The following is a 19,858-nucleotide window of genomic DNA, read 5'->3' as shown; positions in this document are numbered from 1 at the left end:
AAAGGGACTGTGTCTGTGATACAATATCCACAGTCAACGTCTATTTTCGGGAGTTCTGGGAACCGGGGTGATGCAAAACGTTTTTTGATGCGTATATAAACACCTTTCAATCAGTTAACGTGTTCACGATCATAATCTTTTTTTAAAAAAATGATTATAAAAGCATAATACTAGTCTTTAGCTCAATATTGTTACACTGATATGATATGGCTTAATGGCGTGTTGCAAGGAATGTCCAAGAGAAATCGCTGCCAGTTATGGAGTTCGTATTCTCGCTGTAAGGACATTATCCGACTACTTGAGTACTTTAGATGCCGAGAAAGGCAAAAGTCGAAGAATTCGTGTGAGTCACACAAAATTAGACACACAAAATTAGGCAGCTTATACCGAGCTACAACATGTTTCCGGATTCACCTAGGTATGTCCACGTATAAGTGTTTGTATGAGTCAGTTCAAAGATAGGAGAAAGGCAAAGGCATACCTCTCCAACAGTACCGTACCTAGTAACGCACTGTGGTGTTCAAACCAGTCTTCGGATTGATGACGGATATACTAGGGAGTGTAGATGTTCACTGTATGCAGTGTAGGGTTGGGTTGCTTGGCAGAAGAGACCAAACAGAGAGGTCATCGGTCTCATCGGATAAGGGAAGGATGGGGGACGAAGTCGGCCGTGCCCTTTTTTAAAGGAACCATCCCGGCATTTGCCTGGAGTGATTAAGGGAAATCACGGAAAACCTAAATCAGGATGGCCGGACGCGGGATTGAACCGTCGTCCAAAATGAGAGTCCAGTGTGCTAGCCACTGCGCCGCCTCGCTCGGTGTAGTGTAGGAGCACATAAGGAACGGCTGGTAATGATCTACTCCCTCCAAACAGCTCACTAACCACAGATAAATTCATTTATGGGCGTCACACATTTTGTGCCGTAGTAGGTGGAGAGATGTTTGGGCATTTGCAACGCAGACCCACTTCCAGTGTGCCTAGAAAGCTGTACGCACTGAAGTTGTGCGCCCGGGCTCCCGCCGTTTGCCCTCCATGATGCGACAGTCGTGAAATATGTGTCTATTTGCATCTATATTGTGAAGAGGACTGCGTGTGTGCGCTCTTTGTCCACCTGGACTCGCAGACCGGAAAGAGCGCCGAGCCCGTCGGTGAAAGGGGCGTGGGAAGGTGTGGGTTTGGGGGCGGGCAGGTGGCGACACGCTGGCCCGCGCCCCAGGGGGCCTCCGGGGTGTCCGCAGGTAGGTTGCGCTCCCGTCAACGGCCGACGGCCGCTCCGGACACCAATCCGTCTCGCGCCCCCTCGCTGCTTTCTTCCTCCTGTTCTGCCGCAAGGCAACAAGCCGCGCTCCACAAGTAGTCCTCGCAGCCACAGTTCCTTCGGAAGGGCAAAGAGTTGACTAAACAAGCCTTCTGAAATATCTTGACACAGCTGCAACATTTCCTGAATTGCCGAAACGAATTACCGCACGATCCTCCAATTTATCAATGGGCTGAATCATTTTATTTTGGCTCCTTCTGCAACGGTATCGTTAAGCGGTGATTTCAGTGTCCACCAGGACTGAAGACAAGTATCTGTAAACATGCACACAAACGAAATACAAGGAATTACCCAATTTATTTTTTTCCGAGGTTATATGGTCCATGTACTACTACCTCGCCGAGATAGGGTGGCTAGCCTTTTCAGCAGCTGCAGGGGCAGTGATCTGGATGATTGACGGACCTAGACTTGTTACACTAGCCGATATGATCTTGATATCTTCGAATTGCTAACGGCCGAAAGCAAGGAAAAACTGCAGCCGTTATTTTCAGGTCTGTTGTGTGACCTAATGATGATGGCATCTTTCTGGGTAAAATATTTCGAAGATAAAATAGTTCCCCATACTTGTCTCCAGCAGAAACAAGCTTTTCACTGGGCAAAGAGGGGGACGTTAGATACCTTAATCTGGTAAATAAGTCAGAGATTTTGAAAAGGGAAATGGACAGTTTGAAGTTAAAGATAGTGGGGGTTACTGAAGTGCAGCGGTAGAAAGAACAGTGGAGTACATGGTTATAAATACAAAATCAAGAATTACTAATTATAATTAATAAATAATAATAAATAATAAAATAGAAATGTGGGTAAGCTAGTATGAGCAGCGTAGTACAAGCATTATCGTAGCCATGATAGGCACGAAGCCAACAACAACAACAATGGTACGTGTATGTATATCTACTAGTTCCGGAGATGACGGAGAGATTGAAACAGTGTCTGTTGAGATAAAAGAATTTGTCCAGGTAGTTAAGTAAGAGGAAAACTTCATTGTGATTGGGGACTAGAGGTCGATAGTAGTAAAAGCAAGAGAATGAAACATAGTAGGAGAATGTGGACTGAGGGAAAAGAATGAAAGAGCAACAAAACAAATTATTCAGGTAGTTAAAGGAGAGGAAAACTTAATTGTGATCATAGACGAGAGGTCGATAGTAGGAAAATGAAGAAACGAAACGTAGTGGGAGAACATGGTCTGAGGAAAAGGAATGAAAGAGGAATTAAGGGAACTATTCAGATAATTAAAGGAGACTCAAAACTAATTGTGAAGTGGGAATGGAAGTCGAAGCAGGAAAAGGAGAGAGATTGAAAAATAATATGGAAGTATTGACTGGCAGAAAGAAACGAAAGAGGACGACGCCAGATAGAATTTAGTACTGTTCTAAATTTCATTATTGCATATACCACTGGCACTAGTATGTATCCATCAAGTAAAATTTTTTCCTCCTGATTCATTGGTATGAATGTTCATCACTCCATATCTCAGGGTAGACTTAGAAATAAATAACAAATTCAGGAGTTTTATTTGTTACTACTCCTAAAGAATGCAGACGAACACTAACTTCATTGTTCTGATGGAAAAAATTAATTTATCGCTTAGAGGGTTAGAACTGAAGAAAGTGTAGGGATGAAAAAAGTTAAGGAGAGGGAACCTGTATAAACTGAAGGAATCTAAATTTGTTGAGAATTTCAAAGCGAACATTAAGTTGCGATTGCCTGAAAAGGGGAAAGCAATACAGCAAAAGACGAATGGGTATCTTCGACGGATGAAATATCCAAGGCAGCAGAGGATGAATAGGCAAAAAGATAAGGACCAGCAGAAATATTTGGATAACACCAGAAAACTGAATTTAACTGACAAAAAAGTAAATATAAATGCATGCGATTGAGCTGTTGAAAGGAATTAGAGACGGCGAAAGATACTTGCTGTACGTATATCAAGAGCTCAGATGGCAAACGAATGCAAAGCAAAGACCGAAAAGCAGGAAGATGAAAGGAATGTATAGAATTATATACAAGAGAAATGAAATTGAATACATTGATATAGAAAGGTGTTGTTGTTGTGGTCTTCAGTCCTGAGACTGGTTTGATGCAGCTCTCCATGCTATTCTATCCTGTGCAAGCTTCTTCATCTCCCAGTACCTACTGCAACCTACATCCTTCTCAATCTGCTTAGTGTATTCATCTCTTGGTCTCCCCCTACGATTTTTACCCTCCACGCTGCCCTCCAATACTAAATTAGTGATCCCTTGATGCCTCAGAACATGTCCTACCAACCGATCCCTTCTTCTGGTCAAGTTGTGCCACAAACTTCTCTTCTCCCCAATCCTATTCAGTACCTCCTCATTAGTTATGTGATCTACCCATCTAATCTTCAGCATTCTTCTGTAGCACCACATTTCGAAAGCTTCTATTCTCTTCTTGTCCAAACTATTTACCGTCCATCTTTCACTTCCATACATGGCTACACTCCATACAAATACTTTCAGAAATGACTTCCTCACACTTAAATCTATACTCGATGTTAACAAATTTCTCTTCTTCAGAAACGCTTTCCTTGCCATTGACAGTCTACATTTTATATCCTCTCTACTTCGACCATCATCAGTTATTTTGTTCCCCAAATAGCAAAACTGCTTTACTACTTTAAGTGTCTCATTTCCTAATCTAATACCCTCAACATCACCCGACTTAATTCGACTACATTCCATTATCCTCGTTTTGCCTTTGTTGATGTTCATCTTATATCCTCCCTTCAAGACACCATCCATTCCGTTCAACTGCTCTTCCAAGTCCTTTGCTGTCTCTGACAGAATTACAATGTCATCGGCGAACCTCAAAGTTTTTATTTCTTCTCCATGGATTTTAATACCTACTCCGAATTTTTCTTTTGTTTCCTTTACTGCTTGCTCAATATACAGATTGAATAACACCGGGGAGAGGCTACAACCCTGTCTTACTCCCTTCCCAACCACTGCTTCCATTTCATGTCCCTCGACTCTTATAACTGCCATCTGGTTTCTGTACAAATTGTAAATAGCCTTTCGCTCCCTGTATTTTACCCCTGCCACCTTTAGAATTTGAAAGAGAGTTTTCCAGTCAACATTGTCAAAAGCTTTCTCTAAGTCTACAAATGTTAGAAACGTAGGTTTGCCTATCCTTAATCTTTCTTCTAAGATAAGTCGTAAGGTCAGTATTGCCTCACGTGTTCCAGTATTTCTACGGAATCCAAACTGATCTTCCCCGAGGTCGGCTTCTACTAGCTTTTCCATTCGTCTGTAAAGAATTCGTGTTAGTATTTTGCAGCTGTGGCTTATTAAACTGATTGTTCGGTAGTTCTCACATCTGTCAACACCTGCTTTCTTTGGGATTGGAATTATTATATTCTTCTTGAAGTCTGAGGGTATTTCGCCTGTTTCATACATCTTGCTCACCAGATGGTAGAGTTTTGTCAGGACTGGCTCTCCCAAGGCCATCAGTAGTTCCGATGGAATGTTGTCTACTCCGGGGGCCTTGTTTCGACTCAGGTCTTTCAGTGCTCTGTCAAACTCTTCACGCAGTATCGTATCTCCCATTTCATCTTCATCTACATCCTCTTCCATTTCCATAATATTGTCCTCAAGTACATCGCCCTTGTATAAACCCTCTATATACTCCTTCCACCTTTCTGCCTTCCCTTCTTTGCTTAGAACTGGGTTGCCATTTGAGCTCTTGATATTCGTACAAGTGGTTCTCTTGTGTCCAAAGGCCTCTTTAATTTTCCTGTAGGCAGTATCTATCTTACCCCTAGTGAGATAAGCCTCTACATCCTTACATTTGTCCTCTAGCCATCCCTGCTTAGCCATTTTGCACTTCCTGTCGATCTCATTTTTGAGACGTTTGTATTCCTTTTTGCCTGCTTCATTTACTGCATTTTTATATTTTCTCCTTTCATCAATTAAATTCAATATTTCTTCTGTTACCCAAGGATTTCTACTACCCCTCGTCTATTTACCTACTTGATCCTCTGCTGCCTTCACTACTTCATCCCTCAAAGCTACCCATTCTTCTTCTACTGTATTTCTTTCCCCCATTCCTGTCAATTGTTTCCTTATGCTCTCCCTGAAACTCTGTACAACCGCTGGTTCTTTCAGTTTATCCAGGTCCCATCTCCTTAAATTCTCACCTTTTTGCAGTTTCTTCAGTTTTAATCTACAGGTCATAAGCAATAGATTGTGGTCAGAGTCCGCATCTGCCCCTGGAAATGTCTTACAATTTAAAACCTGGTTCCTAAATCTCTGTCTTACCATTATATAATCTATCTGATACCTTTTAGTATCTCCAGGGTTCTTCCATGTATACAACCTTCTATCATGATTCTTAAACCAAGTGTTAGGTATGATTAAGTTGTGCTCTGTGCAAAATTCTACCAGGCGGCTTCCTCTTTCATTTCTTAGCCCCAATCCATATTCACCTACTACATTTCCTTCTCTCCCTTTTCCTACACTCGAATTCCAGTCACCCATGACTATTAAATTTTCGTCTTCCTTCACTATCTGAATAATTTCTTTTATTTCATCATACATTTCTTCAATTTCTTCGTCATCTGCAGAGCTAGTTGGCATATAAACTTGTACTACTGTAGTAGGTGTGGGCTTCGTATCTATCTTGGCCACAATAATGCGTTCACTAAGCTGTTTGTAGTAGCTTACCCGCGTTCCTATTTTCCTATTCATTATTAAAGCTGCTCCTGCATTACCCCTATTTGACTTTGTGTTTATAACCCTGTAGTCACCTAATCAGAAGTCTTGTTCCTCCTGCCACCGAACTTCACTAATTCCCACTATATCTAACTTGGTAAAGGCAGTTAATAAAAATGAGATGAGTGATTTGATAGTGTCAGAAAGTTTTCAAAAATGGTTCAAATGGCTCTGAGCACTATGCGACTTAACTGCTGAGGTCATCAGTCGCCTGGAACTTAGAACTAATTAAAGCTAACCAACCTAAGGACATCACACACATCCATGCCCGAGGCAGGATTCGAACCTGCGACCGTAGCGGTCACGCGGTTCCAAACTGAAGCGCTAGATCCGCAAGGCCACACCGGCCGGCTCAGAAAGTTTTCATTGGGTACTGAATGACCTAAGACAAAATCACGTCCTCATAGGTATTGGGATCCTTGGAAGAGTCAGCCATGAAGAAACTATTCCACCTAGTGTGAAAGATATATGAGACGGGGGAAATGCCATCAGAACCCAAGAATTACGCAATAATTCCTATTCCGAAGACGGCAAATGCAAAATAATGACATGAAATATTTACAGAAGAACCGAAAAACTGGTAGAGGCCGACGTCGGGAAAGATCAGTTTAGATTCAAGAGAAATGTAAGAGCACGCAAGGCAGTGCTGGCCCTCTGGTTACAGGGAAGTAGACATATGTTTTCAGAATCTGTAGATTTGGAGAAAGCTCTTGACAATGTGACTAGACTACACTCTTTGAGATTCTCAAGGTAACAAGAATAAATATCTACATCATCTACTTCGTACACTGCAGGCCACCTAACGGTATGTGGCGGAGTGTACTTTAGGTACCACTATCTGATTCCTTCAACGCTGTTCCACTCGCGAATGGTGCGTGGGAAGAACGATTGTCGGTAAGCCTCTGTATTGGCTCTAATTTCTCGAATTTTCTCCTCGTGGTCAATACGCGAGATGTATGTGGGGGGAAGTAATATGTTGCCTGACTCCTCCTGAAAAGTGCTGTCCCGAAATTTCAATAGTAAACCTCTCCGTGATCCACAACGCCTCTCTTGTAACGTCTGCCGGTGGAGTTTGTTTAGCATCTCCTTAACGCTCTCTCGCCAGCTAAACGATCCCGTGACGAAATGCGCCGCTCTTCGTTGGCTCTTCGTTGGTTCGTCTCTATCTCTTCTATCAGTTGTACCTGATAGGAATCCCAGATAGATGAACAATACTCAAGAATCGGGCGAACAAGCGCCTTATAAGCCACTTCTGTCGTGGATGAGTTACGTTTCTTAAGATTCTTCCGATGAATCTGAGTCTGGTGTTTGCTTTTCTCACTATGTCTTTTATATGATCATTCCACTTAATGTCGCTCTGGATAGTTACGAAAAGATATTTTACGGGAGACGTTATCTCCAGCTGTCTGTCATCAACAGCGTAACTGTACGGTAGTGGATTAAAATCCAAGAATCGAATGGTTATTTGCAACTTCAACAGAAACCGGACTGCAGTTATAAGAGACTGTCAAATGAAAACGAGGCAGATGGAAAAAAAAGGTCAGTAAACTGTTCATTACTTCGAAAATAATCACCGTAACTGTTAATACATGTATCGTTGATGTGACTGAGCCTCTATATTGCTCAAGCTGCGAGGCAAACGAAGGAGAAATTTCGAACCGGAATTAAAGTTCGGGGAGAAGAAATAAAACATTTGAGGTTTTACGGTCAGGGACAGCAAACTGCTTAAAAGAGTAGTTGAACTGAATGGATAACGTCTTTAGAAAAGTTTATTATATGAATATCATCAAAAGTAAAACTGGAGTAATGGAATATAGTCAACTTAAATGACGCGATGCTGAAGGAATTATATCAGGAAATGAGACACTAAAACCGGTAGATGAATTTTGCTATTCTGACACCACACTAATGATTGCCGAAATAGAGATGTTATAATATGTAGAACTGCAATGGCAAGGAATGAGTATCTGAAAAAGAGAAATTTGTTGACGTCGAATATGAACTGAAATGTTAGGAAGTCTTTTCTGAAGGTATTTTTCTGGAGTGCAGTCTTGTAGGGGAACGAAAGGCGAACGATAAAAAGTTCAATAAAGAAGAGAATAGAAGATATTGAAATGTGGCGCTACTGAATATTTCTGAGGATTACATGGGTAAATCGAATAACTAGTGAGGAAATACTCAGTCAAACTGAGAAGAAAAGAAATTTATGGCACAACCTGAGCAAAAGAAGGGATCGATTGATAGGGTACATCGTGATGCATCAATAAATGGAAACTTTGGTAATGGAGGGAAGCGTAGGAGGTAAGAATTGTGTGGGTGGGAAGAGAAAGGATTGACTATACTAAGTACTCTCTGATGTATATAAGTTGCGGTAGTAGATGAAGATTCTTCCACAGGCAAACTAGTGTGGAAAGCTACATCAAACCAATCCTACGAGTGAAGACAACAACAAATAAAACCTTAAGACTAACTCACATGTGTAAAATAAATGGCAGTAAGCGAACGTTGTCAGGATACTGGAAACTGCACCTTATCCTACAAAACAGACTATACACAAAACTCCTTTGCATCACTTACCTGAACACTACACAGCTATATTGAATCCAAATTAGGTCCTACTAACTGAGGTCATTGAACATATAGAAAGAAGAGAGGAGCCAATAGTCAAATGGTTGTCTGACTGGACATGGAGTGTAACAGAAATGTTGAAGAACCTTAACTCTGAGGCGCTCAAAGATAGAAGCCGCACATCCTGCGAGAATCTATTTATAAAACTTCAAGAACTGTCTTTCAACGCGGAAACTGAATATTCTTCATCCCCCATACATATGATGGTGATAGAATTAAGCAAATAACAGCTGTGGCAGAGGCGTGAAAGCAGTCGTGCTCCCGTGACTTCATCCGCGTATTGTACGGAAGAAACCTTCATATAAATGCTACAATAGAAATTTCCTTCCGTCTCTTTCCAGACCAAGGGCCGTTATACTGCAACGCTTCTCTAAAACCTCGTCATCATTCCATTATGTGCGCCTCATCACTACGAAAGCGTCCATCTACCAATATAAAAAGAATATATCAGACGAAGAAACGGGAAATTGTCTTCAAATCTGGCTAAACTGATATGCAAAACACCTAGAAATTACATCAAGCTCTTCCCGTCTAACAGGTCAACAGCTTTTAATCCAGCGTGGGATTTCTGTTCAGACAGGCTTGGGTGTTTCACAAAATTTTCACAGATCACGAGAGCGCTTTCGGATGGGGCTGACTGTTACCGTGGTTCAAGCTCCTCCATATCATTGTCATAGAAGGAATATAGTAAATTTCTGGTCAGATTCAAAATAGCAAGAAGGCACGACCAAAAGCCACTGATACAGAAAATAAATCCTTGAGGACGTTATCTCGCAATCACTTACTGAAAGTAAATACACCATCAGAATGTAAAACAATTTTATGTGACAACAGACACAAAGGTGATGAACGCAGCTAGCCACAAATACTTTTAAAAACCTTTATTTCAATGCCGCAGCTGGTTTCGAGCTGTCATGCACATCTTTAGGTGGCTAACGTTTCTAGTTACGTCGTTGTTTTCGTCAGCAGCATGTCGTCTGCTCCTGCAGTATATTACAAACTTTTTTTTACACATTTCGTACATATTCTTACACTTATGGTAGAAGTGTGGGGAGTGCAACATTCAGCCACTCTTCTTCTTGTACTCAGCAGTGATATCTACTGTTCCGGAGTAACATCAAGCGCCGGCACGTCGGCCTGGAACGTAACATCAGAGAAAGCTCTGAGACGACGTCAACCAATAGAACGCTGACTTAGACGACACAACGACAGGAGTGGCACATATACTAAGAGAATATAAGCGCCGCTCCAGCTAGCCGAACTAGAAGAACCGCGCTAGAAGACGAGTGATCTAATTCCTTGCATAGAAATTGTATACGTCGAAGGACATTGATTATTTGCATGTCCCAGTTGTTTGCGACACCTGTTAGTGAAAAACGCAAATTTAAGTATTGTCAATTCAATCTACTGTAATAAACTCCATTAATAAGATTTCCTTGAACGTTGTCTAGGTATCCGAGAACATAGCTTCCTAGGAACCCTATATTAGACGAGTGGGCCGGACACCACATCTACTACGATTAAAAAGAAAAAAATACTTAATGAAGCTGCACACAGCTCGTAACAGGAGTGCAGAAGAACGTACTAGTTGCCCCAGCTCTGGAACGCTTTCCTTCCTGCTCAGAAGTCAGTGTCTTCATCGAAACTTCCTAGTAGATCAAAACAATGCGCTAGACTGGGTCTAGAAGGTGGAACATTTGCCTTTCGTGGGCAAGTTTTCAACACAGTGGGTTATCGTAGCTAGACTTACGACCAGTATTCACAGCTTAATTTCCGTCAGTATCTCTCTCCTGCCTTTCAAACTTACAGACGTTCTCCTACATACCTTGAGGCACTAGCACTCCCGGAAGAAACGTTGTTGCATGGAAGGGCCGTATCCACAGCCTAGGAGATTGTTTCCAGAATGAATTTTCACTCTGCAGCAGTGTGTGCGCTTATTTTGAATTTCTTGTAAGATTAAATCTGCCTGACCAGGAAAGTTAAGGGTTTCGGGTTCGAGTCTCAGTGCAACCACAGCTTTAATCTATCGGTAGGATCGTGAAAAATTTGGAGGCTCCTGTAGCACCAATTAACTTTTCCTTAAATGAATAGGAATAAATTTTTCTTACCTATCAGTTCCCTTATCAGTGCAAGTACGAATATGTTTCACTTGAAATCCTAACAAACATCAATAGGAAGCCGCGAGCGGTATGACCTAAATCTGAACAGCGGGACGCTCGTTTTCTGCGTTTCGTACTTGCTGAGTGGCCTTGAACTGCGTTCAGCTGTCACAGTGAGGGCGAGTCAGCATCCCTGCGTCGATCTCAAATGAATCGTTGCGCATTTTCGTTACTCTTACAGCGGCTTCGTCCTTCAGTCTAACGACCCTCTGCAAGAAATTATTTTTAAATCTTTCTAACGAGGTTGTTTTTACTTAAATGCGTTCTGTGCTCATTAGGAACCTGCTTCCCCGTGTGATAACGCAAAGACAAGTTATTGAATATATGAGAACAGTTTGCTCAGTATATCATGACGTATAACAAAATAATGAAATTCCTAATTTATTAACGTTTTTTATTTATTTTTTATTGCGAATATAATGACTCAGTGATTTTACTTTGCAAAGAATTCTCCAGCGCGTAGTTACCATATCAACGTTATCAGTCTTACTGTGACATCAACGAAGAATTTGAACATTATGAATTACGAGCTGCATAAACCAGATTTAGTAGCAGTAGTTGCCAATGCCTGTGTCTTGGCGCCCAGCTCGCGGATAGCCAGTTCGAATCCTCTTTGTAAAAGTCTCATCGTCAGGCTTTGGGTAAATATTCCGGTTCAAATTTCAAACATTCCCACTGTGGCTTTTGGAGTGATGAAATGTGACTTGTTGATGCTGATCCGTCCTTAGAATGAGGACGTTAACCTCGACGGCTCCTTTGGAGGGAGTCGACTATGTGCTTCCACCGGGTGTCACTCTCTCCCTTGATCATCACCATACAACACAAACATGACACTATGCTATAGTGACATCCATCATAGTCAACTACACTCAACAGATACACTTCAGTTACAGCTCTCTGTCATCACGATGAAAGGGACCATTGGGTGCAGAGGAAGAAAATCTTATCGATCAGACGGCTGAACCTACCCCTATGGATTCTCTCAGCCAACAATATCATATCATTTTCCTTTCTTTAACAGAAACAGTATGTCGGATTAAAAATAATTTATCGTTAGGATATATTTATAAATTCCCTTTATAAACTCTTGAAATGTGTAAAGAAACTATACGGCACTAGATAGTAAATTATTTGAACATGAACCCATGACATGAAACATACCGTTTCCTCGTTTCAAAAAAGAACTTTCACAACAACGTGTTCCAATCTTGCGAGTCAATTAGTCAAAGAGTAACAGTAATTTATTGTTACTTTGGTAATTAATACATTGTTGTTAACATAGTAAACGCGTCTGCCGCCCACCAGCGGAAGAAAATGCACAATATGTGTAACGTGACGCGTGAATACCGTACTTACGTTGCCGATGGCCATTATTATAATAGTTAGTAGTTTGCCAAAGCAGGCACAGAAAATTACTATCGCTCTTTCAGCCAGTAGACGTGGATAAGTTGGTTGGCTGATTTGGGGGAGGGGACCAAACAGCTAGATCATCGGTCCCATCTTATGACGGAAGGATGGGAAGGAAGTCGGCCGTGCCCTTTCGCAGGAAGCATCCCGGTATTTACCTGAAGTGTCTTAGGGAAATCACGGAAAACCGAAATCAGGATGGCCGGACGCGGGTTCGAATCGTCGTCCTGCCGAATGCGGGACCAAAGTGTTAACCACTGAGCCACCTCGCTCGGTATTGAAGTGGTTATTGAAATTCACGTTTTTGTACGTTTAATTGTGTAACACTGAAACTGTTCATCTTCGAAAATGCGGGGCTTGCTGAAAAGCGAATTTCCTATGGAGAACTCTTAAAGTTTCTTAAATGAGACATTCGTCATTAACATTCTACATCTTTATTCTTCATGTCTACGTATTTATTTCTCAACGTAATCACCCTGCCGACGAACACATTTCACCCAGCTAGAGGCCAGTTTGTCGATACTGTCACTGTAGAATGTTTAACCATTTTGGGAGCCACAGCCTTACCTTTGCTAACACCTCTTCTTTGAAGTTTTGATGACAGATGAAAATACGATTGGGCCAAGTCGGGATATGTTCGAAAACAGCTAATCCAAAGCGTCGAATTGTTTCAAATGACGCAGCGCTCGTAAGTGGTCTACCATTGTTATGCTGAAGGAGAGGGCGCTCCACGTGTGAATGAACTCTTCGAATTCGGAACTTGATTACACCACGCTATTTCTCAGGTATCGACAAAGTTACATTACACACAGCCATGTTACAAGCTACAATTCGGAGCCCTCTAGCGGTAGAGGGCTGCAAATATGTAGTCACGAAGAATAAAGATGTAGAATGGTAATAACATACGTTTTATTTAAAAATCTTTCAGTTTTCACATGAAAAACTTACTTTTCAGCATGCATCTTAGTTTCTTACTCAGTTCATTGCGTATCCGAAGCTCTCTGTGTGCCCTGGCAGTTTGCAACTTAAAATGAGGTACGCACTACATAAACAAAGACAAATTTTTTCGAGTATTTTCGTTATTAAATCTTATCATCTTCAGCTTGTTTGGAAAATACGATCATACGGAATAAGAAAAGAAATTTTTGATCGGATTGAGCATTTCTTGGTAAGGAGGACTCAACTGATGTCTTGAATGGAGAGTAACCGATAGATGTGGCAAGTAACTTCAAGTGAGCCCCAGAGAAGCGTGTTAAGACCCGTCCTCTTCATGTTAACTAATGACCTGGCATACGATATGAATAGTAACTGCAGGCTTTATGGAAATGATACATATATCCATAAAGAAGTTGTATTTGAGAAAAAGATGCACAAATATTCAGTCTGAACTTGATAAGATTTCAATGTGCTGCAAATACTGGCAACTTGTTAAGAGCGCTCAGTAATGTACAATTGTGCGCTTCAGAAAACGAAAAAAAGGAATATCCTATGACTAAATAATCAATGAGACACAACTGGGTCAACTAAGACATATACCTGGGTGAAACAGCTTGCAGGGATATGAAATGGAATAATCACATGGGCTCAGTCGTAGGTAAGGCGGGTGACAGACTTCGGTTCATTGCTAGCTACTCGGTAAATGGTTTCAGTCTAGAAACGAGAGTGCTTACAAAAGATTCGTGCAACCCATCCCGGAATACCTCTCATGCGTGTTCGACTCTTACTACGTAATACTAATAAGGAAATTTGAAAGTGTACAAGGAAGACCGGCACGTTGAGGTGCGAGTGACACACGCATTGTCTCTCTACCGCCGTCGTAAGATTGAAACTTCTTTATTTAAATAAGTGCGTCTGTACTTAAATTGCTGAATGACTGAGACCCCCAATATCCTAGCGCAACGCAATCTGACTGCTCAAAAAAGGATAACCTGACTTCAAATAATTAATTCAAAAGAATGGTCCTGACTAAAAAGAAATCCTAACAATAACCTTTACATTTCATTAAGCACTTACCTCAGAAAAATCTTCATTACGCGAACTACTGCAATGCAGCGAGCGTCAATACTGCCAGCTAAATAAAAGATTCGAACTACTAAAGCCACGAACTACTAATAGGCATGTGGTTAACAAAGGAAAGATTTTGTTGCAAACTAAATAATGTATTTTTTTACCTTAATAATGTGACATCCAGTTCAGACACGAATATAAATTGTCATTGACATCTAGTACAAAGTTATATAACTATGAATAATATTCAGTCGAACATGTACAGATTGTTAGCCTGCTCTAACACTTCAGACCTCTAACCTCCATCTGTGCTAACTTCTTACATTTAACGTCCATCACTGCCGGCTGTTCACCTCCAACTGCCCAACAGTACTGGCGATTAACTTCCAACAACGAGTCCAACCAGCCACAGAGTCTCTTACAAAGTGCAGTCAGAGATCCTATGCAAAGCACAGCGCTGCCAACACAGAAGCAGCCCACTCACAAGATCGGCGACATTATTATTCTGAATTGTTAGGGTCCTAGAGTATCATAGACCTGTTATCAAAACTATAGTGGGTAGTCACATGGCAGACTATTCACAGATTTCTACTCACTAGAAGTGATGATCGTAAATAATACGTGTACCAAATTTGGTTGAAATCGTCCAAGGAATTTAGGACAAACGCTTTACCTGCGGCTTTGATCGCGTACGCAAATGTATAATACAGGGTGATTCAAAAAGAATACCACAACTTTAGGGATTTAAAACTCTGCAACGACAAAAGGCAGAGCTAAGCACTATCTGTCGGCGAATTAAGGGAGCTATAAAGTTTCATTTAGTTGTACATTTGTTCGCTTGAGGCGCTGTTGACTAGGCGTCAGCGTCAGTTGATGCTGAGATGGCGACCGCTCAACAGAAAGCTTTTTGTGTTATTGAGTACGGCAGAAGTGAATCGACGACAGTTGTTCAGCGTGCATTTCGAACGAAGTATGGTGTTAAACCTCCTGACAGGTGGTGTATTAAACGTTGGTATAAACAGTTTACAGAGAATGGGTGTTTGTGCAAAGGGAAAAGTTCTGGACGGCCGAGAACGAGTGATGAAAATGTAGCACGCATCCAGCAAGCATTTGTTCGCAGCCCAGGAAAACCGACTCGCAGAGCTAGCAGAGAGCTGCAAATTCCACAATCAACTGTATGGAGAGTCCTACGAAAAAGGTTAGTTATGAAACCTTATCGTCTGAAATTGGTTCAAGCACTGTCTGCAGCTAATAAGATTAAAAGAATCGAGTTCTGTGATTTTATCCTTGCTCAAATCGAAACAGATGAATCTTTCGTTTCAAAGATTGTGTTTAGTGATGAAGCAACTTTCCACACTAACGGGAAAGTCAACCGTCAACTACCCGAGGCGATGGATCGGCCGCCAGGCAGCCCGTGACAGAGCACTTCATCACTGGCCTCCAAGAAGCCCTGATCTTACCCCCTGCGATTTTTTCTTATGGGGCTATGTCAAGGATATGGTGTTTCGGCCACCTCTCCCAGCCACCATTGATGATTTGAAACGAGAAATAACAGCAGCTATCCAAACTGTTACACCTGATATGCTACAGAGAGTGTGGAACGAGTTGGAGCATCGGGTTGATATTGCTCGTGTGTTGGAGGGGGCCATATTGAACATCTCTGAACTTGTTTTTGAGTGAAAAAAAACCTTTTTAAATACTCTTTGTAATGATGTACAACAGAAGGTTATATTATGTTTCTTTCATTAAATACACATTTTTAAAGTTGTGGTATTCTTTTTGAATCACCCTGTATATCCCACATACCCTTAACATATGTCAGACGTATTTGTACACATATTTAAACTGCGCCTCTAGCGATCTTCGACCTGCACTTTCATTTTCACGGAGCTCGATGTTAATGACGTCGTTATCTCCTGCGCTATCAGCTGTGCAACGATATAACCTTGTAGATAAACGCAGTGGCACATGTAACTGCTGTTTTGGCAAATGTGTTGTGACTAGACTTAGCATTAAAAGAGAAATAAATGGAAATGTCATTCACGCTGACGGCTGATTCCGGCGGAGGTTCGAATCCTCCCTCGAGCGTGGGTGTGTGTGTTTGTCCTTGGGATAATTTAGGTTAAGTAATGTGTAAGGTTAGGGACTGATGACCTTAGCAGTTAAGTCCTATAAGATTTCACACACACATTCACGCTGAGGTAGTTTTTCACGTATCACAGGTTCCAAATTACACTGAGGTAACAAAAGTCATGCGATATTTCCTAATATCGTGACGAACCTTCTTTCGCCCAGCAGCGTACAGCAACTCGACGTGGCACTGACGCAAGTCGTTGGAAGTCCCCTGGAGAAATATTGGGAAATGGTGCCTTCATAGCCGGCCATAACTGTGAAAGTGTTTCCGGTACATTATTTTGTGCATGATATGTCCTGTCGATTATGTCCCATAAGTGTTCGATGGAATTCGTGTTGGGCGATCTGGGTGGCCAAATCATGGGCTCTAATTGTCAAGAGTGTTCTTCATACTAATCGCGAACAGTTGTGGCCTGGTGACATCGTTGTTCGGGAACATGAAGTCCGTGAATGGCTGTAAATGGTCTCCAATTAGCTGAACATAATCATTTCCAGTCAATGAAATGAACTGTTGGACCACAGGACCCCATCCATACCGTGTAAACACAGCCCACACCATTATGGAGCCATCACGAGCTTGCACAGTGCCTTGTTGACAGTTGGGTCTATGGTTTCCTCGGATCTGCGGCATACTCGAACCCGACCATCAGCTCTTACCAACTAAAAGCGGGTCTCATCTGACGAGGACACGGTTTTCCAGTCGTCTAGGGTCCAACCGATATCGTCACGAGCCCAAGAGAGGCACTGCAGGCTATGGCACTCACGTCGATCGTCTGGTGCCATAGCCCATTAACGCCAAACTTCATCACATTGTCCTAAGGGATACGTTATCCGTACGTCCCGCATTGATCTACGTTGTTATTTCACGCATTGTTGCTGGTCTCTTAACCCTGACAATTTTACGCAAATGACACAGCTCTCGGTCATTACGTGAAGGCCGTTATCCACTTCGTTGTCCGTGGTGAGAGGTAATGAATGAAATTTGGTATGCTCGGCACACTCTTCACACTGTGGATCGAGGAATATTGATTTCCCTAACGATTTCGGAAATGGAATGTCCCAAGCGCCTATCTCCAACTACCATTCCGCGTTCAAACTGTGTCTGGTCATAATCACGCCGATAACCTTTTTACATGAATCATCTGAGTAAGCCGGCCGGTGTGGCCAAGAGGTTCTAGGTGCTTGAGCCCGGAACCGCGCGACCACTACGGTCGCAGGTTCGAATCCTGCCGCGGGCATGAATGTGTGTGATGTCCTTAGGTTAGTTAGATTTAAGTAGTTCTAAGTTCTAGGGGACTGATGACCTCAGATGTTAAGCCCAATAGTGCTCAGAGCCACTTGAACCATTTCATCTGAGTACAAATAACAGCTCTGCCTATGGGCTGCACTTTTATACCTTGTGTACACAATACTATCGCCATCTGTATATCAGTATATCGCTATCCCATGATCTCTGACACGTCAATGTATGAGTCAAATTTTTTACAAGTCACCAAGTGCTCTCATTCTGAAATACTGGATGAAGAAAGTAGGCCGGCCGTTGTGGCCGAGCGGTTCTAGGCGCTTCAGTCTGGAACCGCGCTGTTGCTACGGTCGCAGGTTCGAATCCTGCCTAGGGCATGGATGTGTGTAATGTCCTTCTGTTAGTTAGGTTTAAGTAGTTCTAAGTCTAGGGGACTGACGACCTCAGATGTTAAGTCCCATAGTGCTCAGAGCCATTTGAACCATTTGAAGAAAGTAAACTGCTTTTTCATCCCCACCCCAACTCCTTTTATACGTAGCTGGTTCTTACAGACACAGCGATTCTTCCCAGACAGCAAAAATATATGTGTACCAATCTAAGTTGAAACCGATCCAGTGGTTTTGGTGAACATGCCGAACATACAGACACACTGTACATACATGTACATGTACATGCATTTTTATAATATGTACGGATACTCTTCAGTGTTTTGTGTAGATGCATATGGTAGCAGACGTAGTTCGTTAATAAAACTGTATCTGCTATAAGGCCATGAAGTTGTCTTGTTAAGAAGGTTACTGCGATGTTACTCGGGCGGAGGCTTCCGATTTGCACGGGTGTCGTTTGCCACGACTCACCCGCTGTTCCAAATAGTCTCAGACATTTTGCGGGGAATTAAGATAGACTGATTTAGCGGGACGTTTGCTCTACGATAAAATGCCTTATTGTTCGTCAAACCAGGCGTGTGTTCGTGCTGTCCTTAGAACAAGGCAGTTGAGATGTTGGAAGTCTTTGTAACATACACATCGTTAACATGTAGGAGTAACTGTTTGCTTTATGTGCTGTTGTGAGCAGTGGCCTTTTTCGATTTTCCACAATCGAAATTGCATGCAGTTCCCTTAGCGATGTTAACGGATCTTCATACGACCATTGATTTTAGGCGGTCTTATGTGGCTGCGAGTGGTACAGCATTCGTTTTAGGCATATAGTCGGCTCTGATACATCACAAATAGAGAGACTTCATTCGCAGCGTGGTCACGACCACGTCCAATCACGGTTTCTCATTTCTGCCTTTATGTCAAGTCTTCAAATCTTATTGAGCTGAATCTATGCAACCGACTGGCCCATGCACACCACTTTACTGCCACGACTCACACCGAGGAGTCGAAGAAACTGATAGACTTGCCTATTATCGTGTAGGGCTCCCGCGTGCACACAGAAGTGCACCAACACGATGTAGCATGGACTCGAGTAATGTCTGAAGTAATGCTGGACGCAATTAATGCCATGAATCTTGCAGGGCTGTCCATAAATCTGTAAGAGTACGAGGGGCTGGAGATCTCTTCTGAACAGCACGTTGCAAAGCATCCTAGATATGCTCAATAATGTTCGTGTCTGAGATGTTTGGTGGCGAGCGGAAGTGTTTAAATTCAGGAGAGTATTCCTAGAGCCACTCGGTAACTATTCTGGACGTGTGAGGTGTCGAATAGTCCTGCTGGAATTGCCCAAGTGCGTGGGAATGCACACTGGACATAAATGGATGCAGGTGATCAGACAGAATGCTTACAACGTGTCACCCGACAGAGTCGTATCTAGACGTGTCAGGGGTCCCATGTTACTCCACCTGCACTCGCCCCATACCGTTACAGAGCCTCTACAAGCTTGAACAGTCCTCTGCTGACATGCATGGACCATGGGTTCACGAGGTTGTCTCCATACCCGTACACGTTCATCCGCTGAATATAATTTTAAACGACACTCATCCGACCAGGCAATATGTTTCAAATCAACAGTCCAGTGTCGGTGTTGACGCGTAAAGATTTGTGTCGTGCAGTCTTCAAGAGTGGGCCTTCGGCTCCGAAATTCCATATCGATGATGTTCCGTTGAACGATTAGCACGCAAACACTTGTTGACGGCCCAGCATTCAAATCTGCAGCAATTTGCGGAAGGGTTGCACTTCTGTCACGTTGAACGATTCTCTTCAGTCGTCGTTAGTCCAGTTCTTGCAGAATCTT

This window comes from Schistocerca piceifrons, chromosome X (assembly GCF_021461385.2).
Source record: "Schistocerca piceifrons isolate TAMUIC-IGC-003096 chromosome X, iqSchPice1.1, whole genome shotgun sequence".
Classification (NCBI taxonomy): domain Eukaryota; kingdom Metazoa; phylum Arthropoda; class Insecta; order Orthoptera; family Acrididae; genus Schistocerca; species Schistocerca piceifrons.
The sequence above is the reverse complement of the archived record's forward strand: the minus strand, read 5'-3'. Positions refer to the sequence as shown.